Consider the following 8069-nt stretch of genomic DNA (forward strand, 5'->3'; position numbering starts at 1 on the left):
TTCGAAATCTTAAACAACAGTTCCAAACTAATTCAAGACATCCTGTTGCATCAGTTATCATATTCGCATCTTCATTGCACAAGCTCAACTTTGTTGAACTATTGTTGTTATCCCTTGCTTATTCCATGATTTCTTCATTCCTGAAGCCAAGTAAGTCCCCTCTACAATAAACACCAAAAGTACCACATTGCCTTTTGAAATGAGAATGTGATGGTACCTTGGTTAAATTCCATATTCCTTCCTTATATGCCCAAAAAGGAGGTTGCCATGTCTGCAATAAGTCATTACGTGCAGAAACCGTATGATGGTTAAATACCTGTGAGATGCTCTCAACAACCTACCCAGGTGGCGAACGACTCAGGCAACTCTGACTATCCACCCTGCCAGCTATGTATATTGACAGTTAGCCAGATTTGGCACAGCATCATTGGCTGCCTGGGTATGTTTGAATGATACGTCAGAAATGCATATCCGATAATAACCAATGGATTATTTGTATAATACATTTCATGACAAACAATCAAAATGTTTCATCACAGGTAGTTGTTGTTGCAGTTTATTTTGTAATTATTTGATTTCATGAGTCAAATTATACAAATTATATTGAACCATTCAATGTGATCATGCGTTGCATGCATTCTGCATTAATTTTCCACAAAAGCAGTGATATCAAACTTGTCCACTAGGAGGCAATCTTGGACAATATATGATACTTCCATTGTCTGTCAAATAACTAGTAAAAGAGATTCAAGCTTCCTGAATCTATTTGAGAAAGGTTTTTTTGAAGAAAAAAAAAATTGTGCTTTGTCTTTTTTTCATTGCTAATAATAAATCCTTACTCAGAATTTAAAAAAAAAACCCCGAAATATCAAAATTAAAGCAACGTTTTATAACCTAATCTATCATAATGCAGCGGTTTACAAGTGAGCTGAAATTGACAACATTCTGCCCATTGCATTGTGATGGATCACGTTTTGAACTTTGCATTCACCTTTTTTGAATTTGCAATTAATATACTAGCTTTTCAATCATTCAGTATTTAGAACCAAGTATGACCTTGGGACCTTGATTCACAATACAATTTGGCAATACAGGAAAAAAATTACCTTTGTCGATTAAAGTGAAGTTGCAATGATGGATTAATTGAGTAAACAAAAGGAAACCAAACAAAGGTTGATCATCTCGAGGCAAGAATTATATCACACAAAGTGGTTCAATGTCAGTGAGTGAAACTGAACTTTGACGTCATCACCAGTGAGGGTCGTTCTCTGAAAGTCGAAATTTTTTGAAAATTAGCATTGCTTTGTAGTAGCTTTTGTTATAAATCATTCTACTTCTTGAAGATCTTCATGTGAATCTCAACACAAAAACATTTGCATTTGCTCAGACACTAATGAAAGCAATTGTGATAATCTGACCTTCCAGTCTTCATCCAATGATCAATCACAAAATACACGAGTATTTATGATTCGACATTCAGCATTGTGCTTTAGTCATTGTAAATAGGACAAGTCTGAAGACGATGATGGTTCACGAGCGGTATTTGACGATGTAGATTCTTTCAGAAGTCAAGGATGAGACGATGTGATAATGTTTGACCAAGTTATAAAAATGATCAACATGATGTGGTACGAGTGACGGGTTATTAGCTGCAAAATGTCGAAAACCTGGTTTCGTTCAACAACTTTCAAAATTTGACCTTTGCATAACCTTTAAAGGTCACAAAACAATGTTGTGGACATTAAAATAAGGAAACAGGATACGTGCTATAGCTTATTGGAGTTAGTTCATCGAAGAAGGTCGAAAACCCGGTTCGATTCCCACAACTTTGAAAATTTGACCTTTGTGACCTTTAAAGGTCAAAGGTCAAGGATTATGACCTTTGGTGCAAAACTTCCTCTGGAACATTCCAGGAACAATATATCGTCATATAGGCGATATGGCATTTCGCACTCATCGGATTATCCATACTTTGAAATCAAAGTAAAAACAAACTTGAAGGGGGCGCCACGGGCAAGGTGTTCGAGATAGAGCAAAATGGTATCAAGACTTTAGGTGGAGAATGACCTCAAGATTATGCATGAAAAATATTGTCATCCGAGCTCTCAAAGTTTGGGCGGTGGTATGATTTTTATGTCAAAATTCGAAATTTTCTAAGTTTGTGACCTTGTGACCTTGACCTTGGGACGAAAATGAAAAATCGAGCTCCATGGGGCTATGCAGGTGCCATTGGGCTGACCAAATACCGAAACCCCTGCCAGATTCAATAAACCCCCTTGGAGAAGATGCAAATTGAAATTGGCTACCCCGTAAAAACATAATTCGCAATTTTCTAAGTTCGTGACCTTGTGGCCTTGACCTTGGGATGAAAATGAAAAATCGAGCTCCGTGTGGCTATGCAGGTGCCATTGGGCTCACCAAATACCGAAACCCTGCCAGATTCGACAAACCCCTCGGAGAAGAATTTTTTTTACGTCAAAATTCACAATTTTCTAAGTTTGTGACCTTGTGACCTTGACCTTGGAACAAAAATGAAAAATCGAGCTCCGTGGGGCTATGCAGGTGCCATTGGGCTCACCAAATACCGAAACCCCTGCCAGATTCAATAAACCCCCTTGGAGAAGATGCAAATTGAAATTGGCTACCTCCTAAAAACACAATTCGCAATTTTCTAAGTTCGTGACCTTGTGGCATTGACCTTGGGACGAAAATGAAAAATCGAGCTCCATGGGGTTATGCAGGTGCCATTGGGCTAACCAAATACCAAAACCCCTGTCAGATTCGACAAACCCCCAAGGAGAAGATGCAAATTGAAATCGGCTACCCCCTTAAAACATTTTTTGGGCGTGGCTCCGCCCATAATGGGCGCACCACGCCCATTTTCAGGAAAACACAACGAGATCATTGTATAACCTTCCCACCAAAATTTTGTCAGGATCGGATCAAAACCTACGGAGCTATGCTCGGGAAAGACAGACAGACAGACAGACAGACAGACAGACAACAATAACGAATATAGTGCTCACTTATTTTTTTCTTGAAAATATTTTTTCGTGAACCAAAAAGCACTATACTCACTTGGGGGGGGGGATACAGGCAGTGAATGAGTACAAGATCCGATCAAGGCCTGAAGGCCAATTGTCTGATTTTAATGTCCAACTTTAATTTTGTCTTTTTGTTTTTTTGTTTTTATCCAAACATAGCCCTCGATCTTCCTCTGGATGAAAGAAGAGGCCATGCAAAGTTTGGTTACACTGGCTGATGCAGAGTCTGAATGCATAAATGAACAAACAAGCAGTCATAGACTGGTACTTGCGAAATCGTCAACTTGACCTCTGACCTTGTCTAATTAAAGCTGTCTCTAGAGAAGGTAGCGACGCAAACCAGAAGTTTCTACGATGATTCTGTTCCAAACCATCAAAAATCGAATGTTTGACCTCACTGTGACCTTGACCGTTGACCGATTTTGACCAAATCTAATCAGCACAAGCCATCACCCTCCTGAATCACGTGGTGTAATTTGACATTGGTAGCTTCTTCCGTTCTCAAGTTATCTGTACCAAACCATCAAAAATCGAATATTTGACCTCACTGTGACCTTGACCTTTGACTGATTTTGACCAAAATATAATCAGCACTCGCCATCACCCTCCTGAATCATGTGGTGTAATTTGACATTGGTAGCTTCTTCCGTTCTCGAGTTATCGTGCCTACAAACAAACGAACAAACAAACAAACAAACAAACAAGCAATCATTGACTGGTACTTACGAAATCGTCAACTTGACCTCTGACCTTGTCTAATAAAAGTTGTCTCGAGAGAAGGTAGCGACGCAAACCAGAAGTTTCTACGATGATTCTGTACCAAACCATCAAAAATCGAATGTTTTGGATGTTTGACCTCACTGTGACCTTGACCTTTGACCAATTTTGACCAAAATGTAATCAGCACTAGCCATCACCCTCCTGAATCACGTGGTGTAATTTGACATTGGTAGCTTCTTCCGTTCTCGAGTTATCGTGCCTACAAACTAACAAACAAACAAACAAACAAACAGAAACGGAAGTCATCAATATACTTACGAAATCTAAAGATTTCGTAAGTAACAAACACGTTCTTTATTATAAAATATTTACACACATAGAGTATAGTATGTATGTATATATATATATATATATATATATATATATATATATATATATATATATATATATATATATATATATATATATATATATATATATATATATATTATGGATGTACAGGGTTTTCCCAAAAACCTGGACAACTTTGGTTGTTAATATATTTAGAACCACAAATGACACGATGATACCCTTTGGTTTATATGATGCAGACACTCAACGTTTTGTGCACACAATCAAGACACTTCAATGTGAGCTCCGTTTGTTAGACTCATCACATCAACGTAGTACATGAGTTCTTGCCAAATTCAGCTCAGCATGGTGATGTCCACCAGTGTGCATGCAGCTGTGATCCAAGAATGAAAATCCTGCACATTTGCCATCTTGGTGTTCTGAACATCATCTTTGGCAAACCCCCACAGAAAAAAAAATCAAGGTTGATTATGTCTGATGATTCTGGGGGGCAGGTAGTTGGTCCATCTCAGCCAATCCAGCAGCCTGGAAAATTATAATTCAGGATGTCTCGAATGACTAAGGCCCAATGAGGGGGTGCACTGTCCTGTTGAAAAATGATATTGGGTTTCAGGTCTTCAATCTGTGGGAAGGCGAATCCTTCCAGTACGTTTATGTAAATTTTTGATCATTGTATCCTCTGCAAAGAAAAGCAGACCCACCAAATGGTCATGGAGAAGGCCACACCACGCATTGACTTTTGGACTGTCTCATATGTGTTCCATGACTATGTGGGGGTATTCAGAGCCCCCTATCTTCACATTGTGCCAATTGCCCTTCCCCTCTGCATGAAAGCATGCTTTGTCATGACTGAACATGACCTATTTCAGGAAATCGTCATCCTCTATGTGACTAAGCATTTCCAAGACAAAGGCGAAAAGCTTCGGTCTGTGATGAAAATCCTGTGCGCATTGAAAGTTGGTAGGCCTTGTTCTCTGGATACACAAATTGATTTTCTGTGACTTTGTTGAAATGATTCATGCACTCGTTCAAAGACTGCTGCCCTTGTGCTTGGTTGACCAGTACTTTCCAGTTTCTGACAACTTCCTCTGTCCTTAAACCTCTTGTACCACTCTGATAGGACCATACTCTGTGCAGAGCGTTGGTGCTGCTTAAGCGGTCTCCTTGGCTATTGGGCACAATCCTGGATGGGTCGCCACTCCGACACAGTATTCCAGCAGGCTGGCACTCATTTTGCCAACATCGGAAGGATGACAGGCTGAGTTAACCCCACCTGGTATTAATTCAACAGCTGAGCAGGATTTGAACTCAGGACCCCAGGATCCCAAGCCCACCACTCCAACCATTAAGCCAACACCAGGCATACCAGGGCATTCCCGTTCACAGAACTTCATGCAGCGACACGAGTTCAGCATTTCCACCATCCTTGAGAAGTTCAGCATGGATACCACAGATCTCAGGAGATTTACCCCCATTTCAACCGGTTCACCGCAGCCTGTGTTTCCACAAACAAAGGTGGACCACAGTTGATTGGAGGGCAGCAATGGGGATCGTTATACCCAACATCAAATTCAACAGCTTATGGATCAGCCTGGTACAGCCACTCAAAGTAACCGGCCCAGCAAGACCACTTCAGACTCCTGTGTCAAGGGTCCACCACCCACTGCTCTAACAGCCACACACTGATGGGTTTGGAGGAACACAATGCATAAATTCCTTTGCAAGCAAGAATAGAATCACTTCACCACAAGTGATGCTCTAGCCCTTCCTTGCACAAAGGCCTCCTTGTCCGCTGTCAGTGCATGCACATTTCTACGCCTCAATACCCTGAACAGCACAGCTCTGCCATTAAGCCTGTCCTGCAAATCTCTTCAATGGTATCCAGTGTCCCTTGGGAGGCAAAGTTCTTTGCCTAACAGTGGGTTCCAAGACATCCACCAGCAACATCAAGGATGATAGTCTTGAAGGCACTCCAAAACTTTTCAGGATTCCCAGACCCCCAAATCCCAACTCAGGCTGTTCACAAAATCATCAGCAACCTTCTGATCCTTGTGCTTGCCAACATCCAGCATCGGCTGGGATGATAACATTCTCCTGGATTTGAGCTGCAACTTCAGAGTTGCTACAACAAGCCTGTGGTCGTTGTTGAGGAACTGAGCACTCTGGTAAACCCTGCAGTTCTGGATAATTCTCCTGTGACCATCCACAAGCACATCGTCAGTCTCCTTTGCCACACCACCAGCGTTGCAATAAGAAGTCCAGCGATGAGCTTGTGGGTGCCAAAACCATGAACTGACCACTCTATGTCCATATATATATATATATATATATATATATATATATATATATATATATATATATATATATATATATGCATATATATATATACACACACACACACACACACACACACACATCCGTCCAGACTCTGTGCAGAGCGTCGGTGCTGCCTCAGCACTCTCCTTGGCTGGGCACAATCCTGGACGGGTCGCCACTCCGACAAAGTATACCAGCAAGCTGGCACTCATTTTGCCGACCTCAGAAGGATGACAGGCCGAGTTATCCCCACCTGGTATTAATTCAACAGCTGACCGTGGTTTAAACTCAGGACCCTTGGATCCCAAGCCCACCACCCTAACCATTAAGCCAACACCAGGCATGCAATATATATATATATATATATATATATATATATATATATATATATATATATATATATATATATATATATATATATATATATATATATATATACAAACAAACACGACATAATCGTGACCGAAGCTTTTCGATCTGCACACCTCATAGTGGGGCAGATAACAGCAATTTTTGAGAGGAATCGTGCAAATGATAATACAAGCATCAAATTTGGCACCTTTGTTCTCCAGGGGATTCTAATCAAATCTGCCTGATTGGCCATTTGAAAATCCAAATATTGAAAAATTTGAGAGAAAAAAAAAAACTTCAAAAAAGTCAAGATCACGAATTAATGTTGGATGCTGGCTGAGATTGGTGAATGTTTCAGAAACATCATCAAAGACGTTCCAAGTCTGCCATGCAGTTTTCTTCCCTTTACCACGGAAGGCAGACACGACGTCACATCCAGTGAACGCATGGAAGTATGGGATCCCTCTAGCTTTCTCAGGCCCGATTGCAGAAACTACCTCATGGACTGGAATCCATCGCGCCTTGGCTCCTTGGCCAAAGGCAATCCACATGTTCTCAAGACCTAGTTCCTGTAAGGATGGCAGTTCAGATATTGCTATGACTAGTACGTCTGTGTCATTAGCCTTAATGATAATGGACTTGCTACCATCCGTCGTTGCATCCCTGGCGTGTACAAATATTCGAGTGTCAGCTTCTTCATGCAACGTGGAGACACAGCATCCAGTGACTTCCTTGTGTTGCTAATGGCATCTTCTCCTTTTGTGACAATGACTGTGCTTGTCGTCTGTGCTTCACACATCTTTTCCGCAAGGAAGTGAAACAGCTCAGTCTTGTTGCTGTCATCTCGAAGAAAGCTTCTTCAGTTACTTGGGGTCTTACTGGTTCCTGTCACTCTTCTTCTGATTCCTTGCCCCCTTTTCGACCTTGCCTCGGACTTCAGACTTGACTTCTTGTACACATCAAACACTATGTCCACCCTCTCGTACCTGGCACCATAGGATTCCACCTTTGGGATGATGTCTTCTTTAGCATAGTCATCAAATATCTTTGAAGTGCATGGAGGTAGGGCATTGATAAGTGCTGAGCCATCAATGATGACTGCATCTCCCCTTGGTTTTCTGTCTGGGATGTTCACTTGCGCTTCAAGAAGTTCAGCCAGCTGTGACTTCAAATTTTTTGAAGTTTTTTTTTTTTTTTTTCTTCAAATTTTTCAAAATTTGCATTTTCAAATGGCCAATCGGGCAGATTTGATCAGAAAGCCCTGCAGAACAGAAATGCCAAATTTGA

At 40.9% G+C, this 8069-nt stretch overlaps 1 protein-coding gene across 31 annotated transcripts in view; it reads left to right on the forward strand.

Annotated features, from left to right (window-relative positions):
* LOC147023651 (neurexin-1-like) overlaps positions 1–8069 on the forward strand; it is a 1116838-nt gene that overhangs the window by 528522 nt on the left and 580247 nt on the right. The gene's annotated exons all lie outside the window — the stretch shown is intronic.

Source organism: Eptatretus burgeri, chromosome 7 (genome assembly GCF_056783735.1).
Source record: "Eptatretus burgeri isolate ZD-2024b chromosome 7, Ebu_testis_v1, whole genome shotgun sequence".
Lineage (NCBI taxonomy): Eukaryota > Metazoa > Chordata > Myxini > Myxiniformes > Myxinidae > Eptatretus > Eptatretus burgeri.